This window comes from Dendropsophus ebraccatus, chromosome 4 (assembly GCF_027789765.1).
Source record: "Dendropsophus ebraccatus isolate aDenEbr1 chromosome 4, aDenEbr1.pat, whole genome shotgun sequence".
In the NCBI taxonomy this organism is placed as follows: Eukaryota; Metazoa; Chordata; class Amphibia; order Anura; family Hylidae; genus Dendropsophus; species Dendropsophus ebraccatus.
In genome coordinates, this window is record NC_091457.1 from 57,047,860 (window position 1) to 57,061,544 (window position 13,685).

General features: G+C 41.6%; 1 protein-coding gene across 2 annotated transcripts in view; it reads right to left on the reverse strand.

Annotated features, from left to right (window-relative positions):
* SMPD3 (sphingomyelin phosphodiesterase 3) overlaps positions 1-13,685 on the reverse strand; it is a 115,410-nt gene that overhangs the window by 87,177 nt on the left and 14,548 nt on the right. The window lies entirely within an intron of this gene.

Sequence of the window (13,685 nt, forward strand, 5' to 3'; positions counted from 1 at the left end):
GATTTCTCGGCACTCACCTAGCTCACAGCAATCAAGCAAACACAGTTCAGTTCGGCTCTCTGGAATCCACGGTGGTGCACGTAGATAGGAGCAAGTCCCACTTGAGCAATATAAAGGATTTCTCGGCACTCACCGAGTGAGTGTCGAGAAATCCTTTATTTTTGCACTATTAAGGCTGGGTTCACACTGCGTTTTTAGGATACGTTTAACGGATGTTTTTTTTTAACAGATACAAATTTTGTGTCCGTCAAAAAAAAACGGATCCCTTTTGATCCGTTTTTTTATAATGGAAGTCAATAGAAAAACGGATCAAAATGGATGCACACAAATGCATCCGTTTTTGCAATCCGTTTTTCATCCGTTTTTTTTTTTTCAAAAAACGGATGAAAAAAATGCAGTGTGAACCCAGCCTAATTGTAGCATTCCTTCACCTTGTTGCACAATACCATCTGCTTCGTATATACAGTAGCAAACTGCTTAGCATAAAGCTCATAGCACTTTTCTTTTTATTGTTCATGATATTCTAGTGAAAAAATTAATGAATAAAGTTTGGTGTATTTTGGCTGTGCTTGTGGATCCTTTTGTTAGTATTGTTGTAATATATAGGGATCCTTGAAATAGGTACATGAAATCCACTTGTTATCAGATCCTACCCAATCACCAGTGAACATATATAGTTAGTTATAGTTAGACTGGAACTGATTTTTAATGGAGGAAAGAGGCGCCGGCATTGTTAGTAATTTCCAGGAGATTAACTTCTGTATACGAGCGTCTGTAAAAAAATAAAAAAATCTGGTCTTTCCTTTGTGTCACAGATGCAGGCTCTTCTGTCCCTGCATCATACACAGAGAATACCGCATAAGTGGTTGCTAAGGGGCACTTAGTGATACAGGAGAGAGCTTATTTTATATTAACCCATTCTGACCATCTGAATGAGAGGCTACTACATCCCAGTTGTCCTATCCCCCTTCCAGCAATAGAACAAGTTATAAGTAAAGCACTTTTTTGGGGCAATGTCAACTTTGTTAGGTCTGGCTGTTACAGGGTTGATTACGCCGCGTATATGAGATTACAGATGAGTATCTAAAAATTGAAGAATGACAGTGATGTGAGCTTCATGCCCTAAGGCCTGTCTAGGCCTGTAACTTGCACTGCCTAAAAGCAATGTCTCTGGAAATGATATTTAAAACTTGACAGTCCTGACGTAGAGGGTGCTTTTACTTTTTTACAATACAGATTTACCTACCTACATTTATCTATAGTGGTCCCTCAACATACGATATTAATTGGTTCCAGGACGACCATTGTATGTTGAAACCATTGTATGTTGAGACTAAAATTCTATGGAAAACTGGCCCAGGTAAGGACCTGCACTGGACAAGTATAGAGATGAGCGGACTTTTCGGATTTCTGGTTCGAGAGAACCAGAACGATCGGCGTCAGATTCCCGCTGTCTGCTCGCTCTGTGCAGCGGGTGGATACCTCCTAAGGAACGCCTGGAAAACTGGGATACAGCCAATGCCAATGGCTGTATTCCAGTTTTACAGGCGTTCCTTAGGAGGTATCCACAAGCTGCACGGAGCGAGCAGACAGCGGGTATCCGACACCGATCGTTCTGGTTCTCACAAACCAGAAATCCAAAAAGTCTGCTCATCTCTAGACATGTAGTATCACACTATACTCTGGAGAATCACTACTAGACAGCCAACCAGTGCAGGCATTTCACTAATACTGGGGTTTTATCAGTAAATTGGCCACTTTCATTGGTTGATCATCTAGTTATGTACATGTGCTGCAGATCCTGACTGTCTGTAGCACTGTATGTTCAGTCTGGTCTTGAGTTACGATGGTCCAGAAAGGACCATTGTATGTTGAAAATATTGTATCTTGAGGCCATTGAAAGTTGAGGGATCACTGTATAAATGTAGGACTTTACAGAACCTAGTAAGCAACCTTAATACTATAGTCATCACTGCTCAGAGCTCCAGATCTACATATATTGTTGGAACAAGGAAAGAATGTAGAGTTGTTATTAGCTGCGACCAGTGGTGGATTAAGATATGGGCAGTTATTCCCATGTGCCCATATTCCCTGCTGCCCTTTCTCCAGGAATCCAGGGCTTATTGCCCTATATTCCCAGACGGGCACCACTACAGGTAACAGAGAGCAATAGGCTCCTCACTCTTCTAGGCCACAGGCACAGGTAAGTCCCACTGGGGATGGGGGTGGGTTGTTGCTTTGGAGTATGTGGGACAATATTATGGGATTACATTATATGTGGGGGAATTAATGATGTAACTTCTGGGTGGTGACACTATCAGGGAGTAACTACTGAATTAGGTGTTACTATCAGGAGAACTTAAAGGAGTTGTCTGGGATTTTTCATAGGAACCAGAAGCCATAGGAACCAGTCAGTTTCTAGATTTCATTTTTAGAGACCTTTTCAAAAATGAAAGCAGCAATCTGATTGGTTGATATGGGCAACTGCTTCCCTGCACAGGCTTTGCTAAATCTCCCCCTATATGCAGTGTCAGGGAAGTGCTGCTGCTGCCTGTAATATGGAGATGAGAGAGGCTACTTTACCTCATGTTACTCACCATTCTATTTTTTGCTGAGGTAAACTTGCATCAGTATCCTGGCTCATAGAAACCCCACCCACCCCTGTAGGATAGTTACTGTAGTGTATATGTAACCCAGGACTACAACTCCTAACGTGCAGGGGTTTGTAGTCCTACAACAGATAAAAGATTTAAAAAACGTGTTTATTTGATAATATAAGTAATTGGCAGACACTGAGCAACCATGCTGCTCAAAGGTCACCTGTAGTAATACAGACATTTCCAGCCTATGGGTAGAGGGGGTGGAGCTATATTCAGAGAGGAGGGGTGGAGCTATAGGCTTTTTAGAGCTGTGATGTCACTTCTGACCCCTGTGACCTGGAAGTTCTTTATGTAAACAAACACAAATGCAAAAAGCAGAAACAGAGTATGGATGCGCAGGGGACAAAGGGGTGAAAAAAGTTAGAGGTTCTGTGGTGGTCTGTGGTATGCTCTAAGGTTGTGTTTTACTACCGGTCACACACTGGGATGATAGCTGTGGTGCCACTTCTATGGTGGTTGGTAGTGCAGTATAGCCTAGCCAGGGATGGTACTGTTGTGATGCTAGTGCTGACTCAGCATGCAGGTGTGGTGGTATACCTGCTTTGTTTGGTGGCTGGCTATACTGGTTCCCTGAAATGGTCGGTGACCTGCCGGGTAACCCAAGGAAGGTGTAGACGGGATGTTTAGGTGCTGGTGCAATGATCAATGAGTCCCAGTAGAATAAATAAAATTGTTTTACTGATTCTTGAGAGAAGAATACTTGTGCCCGTGTTTTACTTAATCACCTTCTGCCCTGCAGTGTCGGGGTACCCGTCTTACGAGGGTGACACAAGCCCCAGACTGTTACCTTGGCGAAGCTGTCCGATGGTGTCCCAGTTTCACCTGCGATGCGAGATAGAGTACGTAGACCTTGGCTACAGTAGCTTTGCTCTATCTGGGTCAGTTCCTCAGCCTTAGGATACAGGCCCTGCACTTTGCTATAGGTATAGCTTGGAAGTGAAAAGTCTCTGGATTTTCCATACACATGTGTCTCTGTCCACCAACACAACTCAACAAGACTGGCTCCTAGGAGCTGTGTGTGTATGTATATAGAGCAGAGATAGGTAGAAAAGAAAGAGTATCTCCTATTGGTCAGCACAGACCATGTGGAAATAAAACCAACAGTAACCCTATAGTGACAGCTACAGCTGTGCAATATATAACAATACTTAAAAGTAACACTGACACCTAGTGGTGAAATCATAGAATGCTCCTTCATCACCACTGAAGGGATAACTTTCTGATCGGTGCCTAAAGCACTTAACAGTGGGACACCACAGATGCAACTAAGGGAAAGGGACAGATTAAACATTATTCCCTTTTCAAATAAGAAAAAATGTTGGACAACCTCTTTAAGGGAACTTTATGCATGGACTACATAAACGGGCATTATTATTGTTTGGGACACTTTGGTTGGAGAGCTTGTATAGAGGCAGGTAGGGGGTGTTATAAAAGTGCAAAGTCTTCTTAGACTGACAGACCTTAAGTCCCTATTACACAAAGCGACCATCGGCCGCATTTGCCCAGTTATATGCCATTACTTCCGATAATCACTTAATGTAATAAAAGGTAAAGAGCAGCTGAACACATTGAAAGGCAAACAACAAGGATGCTGCCATCAACCTGTGTAACAGGAGCGGTGGCAGCAGACTGCCGCTATCTTCTCGCAGCCACCCTGCCCTTTACCTGCTCACTGCGGACGTGTGTAATAGTGGCGGCAGCAAGCAGAGAACGAGGAGCAATTGAGCACTGATCTGACAGGTCGGTGCTTGCTTGTTCCCGCTGAATGTCTTTTTAGTTTGTCTGACAGACTCTACAGAGATGAGTTATCATTATGGTCTGGGCCAAGTGGGGAAGATGACAAAAGAGGAAGACTCTGAACTTGTGAGTCACTGAATATACAGTAACTGTGCTGTAATATTCTCATAGTATAGATGAAAAAAGGGTAGTAGTGGTAATATGTAGTCATGGTACTATTTGTAGTATTTGTCTCCTGTATAGCATTGTTATTGGTAAATATTGTGCTTGGTATAATGGGTTTTATACTTGGTATAAATTTTTATTTGGTTGTAATATCTAGTAATGGTGTGATGATATAATTTGGCCTTCATGTAGAGTTGGTCTTAGTGTACCGGATTTCATCATTATTAGTATGATGGTACTGTGGAAGGGATCATACTTGTTCCTTCTATACTGGTAGTTGGTAACAGCATAACTATAGTGGTATACACAAGCCCATTTTGCCAGGACTGTTTTACCTGTTTCTGAACATCTTTACCTGTGCCTGCCCAGTGTAAACTAGAGATATAACATGGATGAGCCAAGTTTTCTCAACAGCCTGGGGCCCATGATTCAGTTAATCCACCACTGGCTGCAATAAGTTTTACAGAGAGACCCTCTTAACCCCTTAACTACACAGGGCGTAGTTAAGGGGTTAAATGTACACCCTGGCGCGGTCCTGGCAAGCTGAGCCCGCCCCATAACGGGTGAGGACCACCCGCCATTAACCCCTTAATTGCTGCAATCGCGCCGTGACCGCAGTGTTTAAGTATAAGTGACCGGAGCATCTCCGGTCACTTAGCGATCGGGACCGATCACATTTCCTTACTGCCGGAGGTCTTCTCCTTACCTCTGTGCAGTCCTCTGTTCAGTCTTCTGATTCAGCCTGCCACAGATCACAGATAACACTGATCCCTGCTATGCTATTGCAAGGTATGAATGTGATAGTTCCCTAAGGGAACTATAAAAGTGAAAATAAATAAATATATAAAAGTTTTAAAAAGTGCCCCAAAGCCCCTCCCCTATTAAAAGTGTAAATCACCCCCCTTCCCATTTTGTTCATAAAACACATAAAAAGTAATAAAGTTAATTAACATATTATATACCGTAGCGTGCATAATAGTCCGATCTCTTAAAATAAAACAATACTTTTCCCGCACAGTGAACAGCGTGAACAAAAAGCGGTAAAAACCCCCACAAAGATTGCTTTTTTTTTAATGACATTTTATGTATAAAAAATTTTTATAAAAAGCGATCAATACGTTTGATCTAAAAAAAAATTTTACTAATAAAAACTAGTGATTATGATGCAAAAAATGACGCCCCATACGACCCTGTATGGGAAAAAATAAATGCGCTATAGGAGTTACAATAGGGCCATTTTAAATATGCCTATTTGCAAAAAAATGTTTTACGGCTAATAAAAATTGTAAAACGTAAGAAAACCTAGTAAACATGCATATCGCTGTGTTCAGACCGACCTATAGAATAAAGGAAAAATGCCAGTATTACTGTTAAGTGTATTACGTAAACATGGCACCCCCCAAAATTTGCGGAATCGCATTCTTTGACCCAAAGTCAACCGATAAATCTTATTTTGGGGGTTCCGTCATTCATTTCATGACAGATTGAAAGATGTCATTACAAAGTACACCTGCTCCTGAAAAAAACAAGCCCTCACATGGCCCTGTAGGTGGAAAAATGAAAGAGTTATGGGTCTTAGAATGCAAAGAGGAAAAGACAAAAGTGGCAATTGGCCCGGTTCTTAAGGCCATTTCGGGCTCTGTCCTTAAGAGGTTAAAGAAAACCAGCACAGCTGGGATTCAAGACACAAGACATTTCAAGACACCTCCAGCTGCATAGGTAAAAATGGAGTAGGGCTGGTTTAAAATGTGTTCTGGACTGTATGAGGTCAATGATGTCACAAAGAGGTGCATTTAGAGACCAACCAGAGGCGAGCAGCACCACCTTAATGAGTTCTTACTGGTAACTTACATGCTGTGCGCGCTATGTTCAAAGTTTATTTTTGTTATAATAATGCAGCAGTTGCTTAGCCCGTTTGAAGAGCTGTGTATTTTATGATACATGTTTTAACTCATGTTAATGCCATGTTTCAATTCATGTTAATGCCATTTACTTCAGAGCCCTTCATGTCAGAGTATTCCACAATGCAAAAGGGTTTGTGGAGCCTCAATTTAGAGTCTCAAAACACAGGGCTAGCCAGATATCCCAGAAAAGGACCTAACAATGGCTCCTGTAAGCAGACCACCAAAACCACCATATTAAGTGGCTCTTTCAGTCAATATCCAAATTACCTCCAAGTTTCACAGTTAGGAGGGCCCTATTACACCAACAGATTATCTGACAGTTTTTTTTTCGCCAACGCCAGGAATGGACTATAAACAGAGAACAGGTAAAAAAAAGACAGAGATTTCTCCTCTTTTCAAACCCATTCCTGGCTTTGGCTTTAAAAAAAATCTGTCAGACAATCTGTTGGTGTAACGATTATTGGCTGTATTTTGGTGTAATAGGTCATGTTAAAAGGCAACGATCAGCCACCGAGCCATAGGAGCGGCGGCAGCAGCAGGCTGCTGCACTCTTCTATGGGCCACCCGGGCAATCTAAATATCATCCATGCAGCCCCTGCTGTTCCCCCCCCCCTCCCCCCGCTCCTCCCCACTTGATTTGCGTGTAATAGCATAGACAGCAAGCAGGAAACGAGCTGCTTGTTGCTTCCTAGTATCGGGCTGTGTAATATAACATTAAGGATAATGCAAGTGAAATACCAAGGCCAGGTATCCATCCACAGACAGCTGTTTTGGGGTGTTGCCCCTCATCAGTGTGGAGTAGGCTAGTGAGAGAAATGCCCAGTAGACAACTCAAGCAAAATGATCACTGATCTCAGGGAGACCACCTAAAGAAGGCACTGTAGTAAAAGCAGTCAAACCAGGTGCATTGCCTTCTACAGTAATCCTGCCACAATCACCTTGTATGATGGCAATTAGGCATCTGAAGCTTCTATAAAAATTAAAAAAATCTTTTCTGAAATTTCTTTATTTTTTTTTGTGTGTATGGATTAAAGGCAACTGTAAGATTTGATATAGCGTACTACATATATATAGAAGCTGGTTCTATAAAGTAGTGAAGTAAATTCATGGACAAAACAAAGAAAACAGACTGTCTTCATCCCTCCTCATGTGTGGCAGCCCTACTGCTTCTGAATGGGTGCTCCGGGGTGCTTTTACATTTATTTGTTACTATTCTAGATAATTATAGTTTATTTCCAAACAGCCATACTTATTTCACTATTCATTAGGTACAATAGTAATTAACAGCACTGATCCCTTAGGTCTCTGTGAGCAGTAAACATAATAAGTGGTTGTAGTGCATGCTAGGTCGATTGTGCCAGAAGGCAATATGGTAACAAATTACTATACAATAAGATTACTTACATCAAAATGGATTCTGCCCTCAAACTTTTCACTGCATATAATGCAATTCGCAAATGAAATCTTTGCTATAAAACAGTATTTTATTGATATCATGTACCATGTACCATGTTATATCTACAGTATGGGTGGGTTTCTCAATTATTATTTAGAATAATAACTATGGGCAAAGTTTAACTCCACCTTCCCCATTCTTTTCTAGATGCTCAGTCCTTCAGCACTAAAGCAATCAGGTCACTACTCACCCCAAGACATCCTATTTGTTGAAGTATATACCATCAGTTAAGTTTATGGATAAACTGGCACCTAGACATCAGAAGAGACAATCCCAACTAATGGTGTATGGTAGTAGGTGCTGAGATTGTAGTCATCAAGCCATGGTGCTTGAGAAGGTCCAAAACAACATTTTCCATATAGGATTACAGCTATACTATATATAATAAGTGATAACTGGGAAACTCAGGTGCTGAATTTGCATCAGAATCCAATGAATTAAATCTTGATGTATCCAAAATTGGTAGCAGTTATGTGAGTGGTAGGGTTTCAAATCACCCATTTTCAAAAGAAGCCCTCACAATCATCTATAATCCTGGGAAAAACTGCTGCTGACTATACTTTTCCCAGGAGGTCACCTTCTATGACGTCGATACTTCCTAACGGAACATATGGATAGACGTCGCCATGGTGAGCCAATACCGAATGCGAATTAGCCTCAGGGTTCGGCTCCATGTCTGCAACCAAATAACAGATCAATATTATATGGAGCCCCCTGAAATCTATGGGCCTGTCAGTGTCTCTGATTCTATTTACAAATGGAATGGGTTAATCAGCCAACGTTTTAGTAACTGGTGAAAATCCCACCTTGTTTTAGAGGGACCTTCTTTAATCTCCTAGATTAGTTACCTGAACAATCTGTGTATTGGAGCCCGTCTTCAATCTTCCACTAAAGTGGATTAGGTTTCTGCTCAGTGTAACACATAAGCATATATTTGGAAAGCATGCCCAAAATAATTAGAATAATCCCAGAAAAAAAGGCTTGGATAAAGGCCAGAAATGGACTTAATTATGTTGACCACCTGTCGGAAATTGCTTTCCTCGCTGCGGGTTTATTCTATCACATTAAGGTAATGTATATACACACGTGTGATTTCATTAAATGTAATAAAAAAATACTTCACTGGTCTGTACCAAGAATATTCTTAAGGGCAGTGGGGAATTCTAGCAAAGTCACAACAGTTTATGCTCTTAAACCTTGGCTAACATGAAGGAACCGTCCAAAGTGGACAACTGCTGTGTTTCTTGCAGAACACAGGTTCTGAACATTGAATGTGACCCAGTTACCATGAATGATGCTGTGTGAATCACTGACTACGACAGCTGATTGTTCCAATTACTACTGGGCATTTGATCTGTACGATTTGTCACTAACTGTCTGATACTGAGTTATGCCTAATGCATTACCAGTTACTGGAGGCTGAATATATACAACTAACCAAGAATAGGTAAAAACAACTGCTTCAACCAATGACCACCAGGAATCATGTACTTTATTACATTAAAGGGGTTATGTTAGAAAAACTTGTCCACTTTCTTTCAGAGACAGCACAACTCTTGTCTCCAGATTGAGGATAAGAGTAGTGCTGTCTCTAGAAGAAACCGCAGCCTTGTTCCAACGCACATCCCTCAGGAATTCCTGAAGCAATGGAGGTGGGCCCGCCTGCCCCTAGTGTGACGAAACCCCCTCCTCTCTGTGACGCAGCTCCATAAGAATCAATGGAGCCGCGTCACAGGGCGGAGATTGTCATACTGGGGGGCGGCAGGCCTGGGAATAGAATGATGCCACTCGCAGGAACCGGGCCATGGTTAAAAAAAATACCTTATGGTACCTGATGGTACATTAGCTTTAAGGAACTACTGTATTTAGAGGCACTATAAATAATAGCTTCAAGAGGGGTTTGGGATATGGTGAATAAGACATGTAGATGGCATGAATATCCTGTGACTAAAAACACTAAACCTCAGAGCATGTCAGTGCCTCCCTAGCTCTTTCCTTTAAAGCTTTTTTTCTCTCTTTCTCGTTGGAATCTTTTCTCTTCCTGCTTGATTTCCTTCTCCTCTCGTACTGACATTTCTTTTTTCCCCTTCCTATGATAGAACTACAGTATATTGTTTATTGTTTTTTTGCATGAATGTCAAGTGCTTTATTTGGTCACTGTATTCCACAGCATGTCCTTATATTTCTGGTCCTTATGACAGGGTCAGCTTCAGGTCTGTGTGGACCCTATAACAACAAAATCTTAAAGGAGAAGTCCACTGAAAATTTTTATTAAAGTATTGTATTGCCCATGAAAAGTTCATCATCAAGCATCAAGGCTTCACTTCATGGATAAAATGGTGATGTCACGACCCGACTCCCAGAGCTGTGCGGGCTGTGGCTGCTGGAGAGGATGATGGCAGGGGGACACTGAGGGACACAGGGCACTGGAGGGACACTGAGCATCCCTCTGCCATCATCCTCTCCAGCAGCCACAGTCCGCACAGCTCTGGGAGTCGGGTCGTGACATCACCATGTTATGCAGGAAGTGAAGCCTTGATGCAGTAGTAAGTGCAGGGAAAGAAGCACTTCATAAGCATTTCCCGTAATAAGTGTATATTGGTGATTTGTATAACTTTTTGCGGGCAATACAATACTTTCATAATAATTTTCACCGGAATTGTCCTTTAAGGGTTTTTCTTAATCCAAAGTAGTTTTACTGGCCTGTTAAATAATTTTTTGTTCCCCCCTTTATTGTCTGTCCTTGTCCCTGGGAACCTGTGCCGAGGGCCACTGGGTTGAGGGAGAGGGCAGTAAAGAAGGTAAAAAGAATTATAAATAATTTTGATATCGCTGCTGCTGCCATGCTGTGACCTGGAGAAAAAAAAATACATGTTTCCCCTTTGATCAAAACCATATGGACCAGAACTTCTGCTATCTTTACCCGGAGATTCTGCATTATGTAAATAGAGGTGAGATCCATGGTAAGTCTACAGCAAAATCCGCATGTAATGCCAGTGCATGTGGAATCAATCTAATATTGCCTAGGGTTTGCATGTTCCTGTGGTTCATGTATTTGTTTTGTTTTGCACTCACTGTCTTTTTGAATGCCTCTCTGTCCTGGGTACCTGGCTGTTGTCAATGCTGTGGTGGAGAGGCACTGTTATCAAGCTGGCACTGTATGCCATAGTGTTATTGCCCTGATATTGAGGGACAGAAAAGAAATTGCCTTATATGCTATGGAAGGGTGGGACTAATGCTGGGGGAAGTATGAGGATGCAGCAGTAATTGCAGTAATACAGAAGTAGTAAAACCTAGGGGGAGATTCATCAAGACCGGCAAACTCGTATGCCGGTCTTAAATTAGGCCTCGTCCCCTTTCCCCTGGGTGAATTCACTAAGAGGCGTCCGGCGTACCAAATCGAAACCTGCTGGTTTGCACCATGATTTAGGCCTGCGAGCATGCGTAAATCATGATAAATGAGGCGTGGGAGGAGGCCATGCCTCCTCTCTGCCTTGCCGCACCCCTCCCCCAGCCCCACCTGCCAGCCCATCGGGCGAGCAGGGAATGTGGCACACGTTTGCCAGGGAGAAGGGGAGAATCTGCGCCTTCTCCCTGGCGTACGCCCCTGCCGTACTTTTCATAAGTGTCCCCCTTTGTGTGTACAGGTGCTGGCACCTCCTTGTACAAGGCGTAAAAATATTTTAAAAAATTTAACTTAAAAAAACAAAAAAAAAAACAGGAGTAGCTTTCTTTGAACAACCCTAATTTTTTTGGCCTTGTTTGATGAACAATATTGTTAAAAATCCCCTGCACTACAGTGTATGATCTGCCCGCCACAGTTTACCAAGAAAATGTCTGTGAATATATTTAGTGCTGTCTCCAAAGCCTATGTATTTTGCTGCATTACCCTTCCTTTCACACAGCCACAAAACCAGAGCACTGTGTATCTTAATCATCTATTCTACACTGTGAATAAGTGGAAAAGCCATTCATTTTTATGAGCAAGTAAGGCAGAAGCAGAACTAAATAAAAGCCATGATACTGGCAACAGGGAAAGTGATAGCTGTTTGTACCTGTAGACTGCATCTGCCAGCACATAGAGGTAGCACTGCCCAGAAGAACAGATGGCACAGGGCAGGATGCGATGACAGTTTTTACAGTAGGAAACCAGTGCATACATGTCGCTATGGTATGTCAACAGCATATTCAGGCTTACTAACACAGCGCTATGTTTACAAATGAGCCGTGATCTAGAGCAGTGATGTATGAGCTGCTCATTAGACGCTAAGGGCAGTTTATGGAGAGGTGTCAGGCCCTTGTGATAATCCAAATAGTTTCATGACGGAAATAGATTCTCTATTCATTCGCTTATAAAACAGGGGGGAAGTGTATCAACACATTACCAGGTATGTCTAAAAGTCAAGATAAAAATAGGGTTAAATTATATATTGACAGGGGTTTTCCCCTTGTATTTCCTATCTATAAGATGATCACAACATGTTCTGCTTCTGGAATCCTTGATCATCAGCTGTAATGTGTGGAAGAACCATATAGTAAATATATCTCAGGGGAAATGATGCTTATGTTCACATGTGGAAGATTTGTGGCATAAATATTAGTTCCATTTGTCTGAATAGGGCTTGCAAAAATGATTTATGTGTCATCAAAACAACCCATAGTCAGATAAACAGAAGAGATTTTCAGAGAGAATTTTTGTATCCAATCTGCTGCATGTGAATATCCACCTACACATAATCAAGGTTCTCCTTAGATACTCTCCATGCTGGCTAACAGGTGAAAGTCCTAGAAAGGGTACCCCTTTATTACATAGAGTGTCCTAATAGGTTAGGAAAAGTTGGCCTTCTTAGTGTATGGTCTCACTTGTGTTGGAGATTCTATCTGATGCCTTGTTATAGTTAACAGCAAGAATATCAGCAAGTAGTGATTTTTTTTTGTCACTGTTCTTGAAAAATTGCATAAAGGTCAATAGGATGTGTTTGGTTTTAATCTGTCTTATGTTATGAAGATGTAGCCTACTGCAGGACGTATAGAGGCAGGAGAGACAGATTCTGGTAAAGGGTTTTGAGTATTGGGAGTAGGCAGTGTGAGTATGCAAGTTCAGCAAGGCAAGGAAAGACATTGCAGACTTAAAAGAAACTGCAGATGTAGAATGAAAATCCTTCCAAATGAACAAGTCCAAACTGGTGGCCAAAATGCTAGAGACAATAGGAAAAGCTTGCCCATAAAAATTGCCTGCCAAGTAGTGAGAGGCACATGCCATTATGGAGCTGATAGCAGTAACAGGAGGCAGCTGATGTACTGATGTCACAGCTAAAACAAAGTAGGTTCAGAGACAGTTCTATTCATTCATATCAGAGAGTATTATGATAATCCATTTATATATCACAATGCATTCAAAACAATGCACACTGTTGCAAAGGGTCTTTAGACCCTTTCACATTTTATGTGCAAAAAAATCCCATCAATCTTGACCCAATACGTAATGACGAGTGACTCTAGAGATTAACGAACTTCCAGTAAATTCAAGCTCGCGCGAAACCCAAATGCTCGGTATTTGAATCTTGGTGGACTGCAATCAAGGTGTAGGAACATCTCAAAGATGATGATGAGAATTGGAAGAGCTACATTTAAAAAACATTCCTCTTAGATATATATATTTTTTTTATTCTAACATTACGCTTGTAATTATGGGGTTTAGAGTACAGGATAATCAGGGAAAACTTGATTTTTTAAAATCTTGTTTAACACTGCCCCATTAGA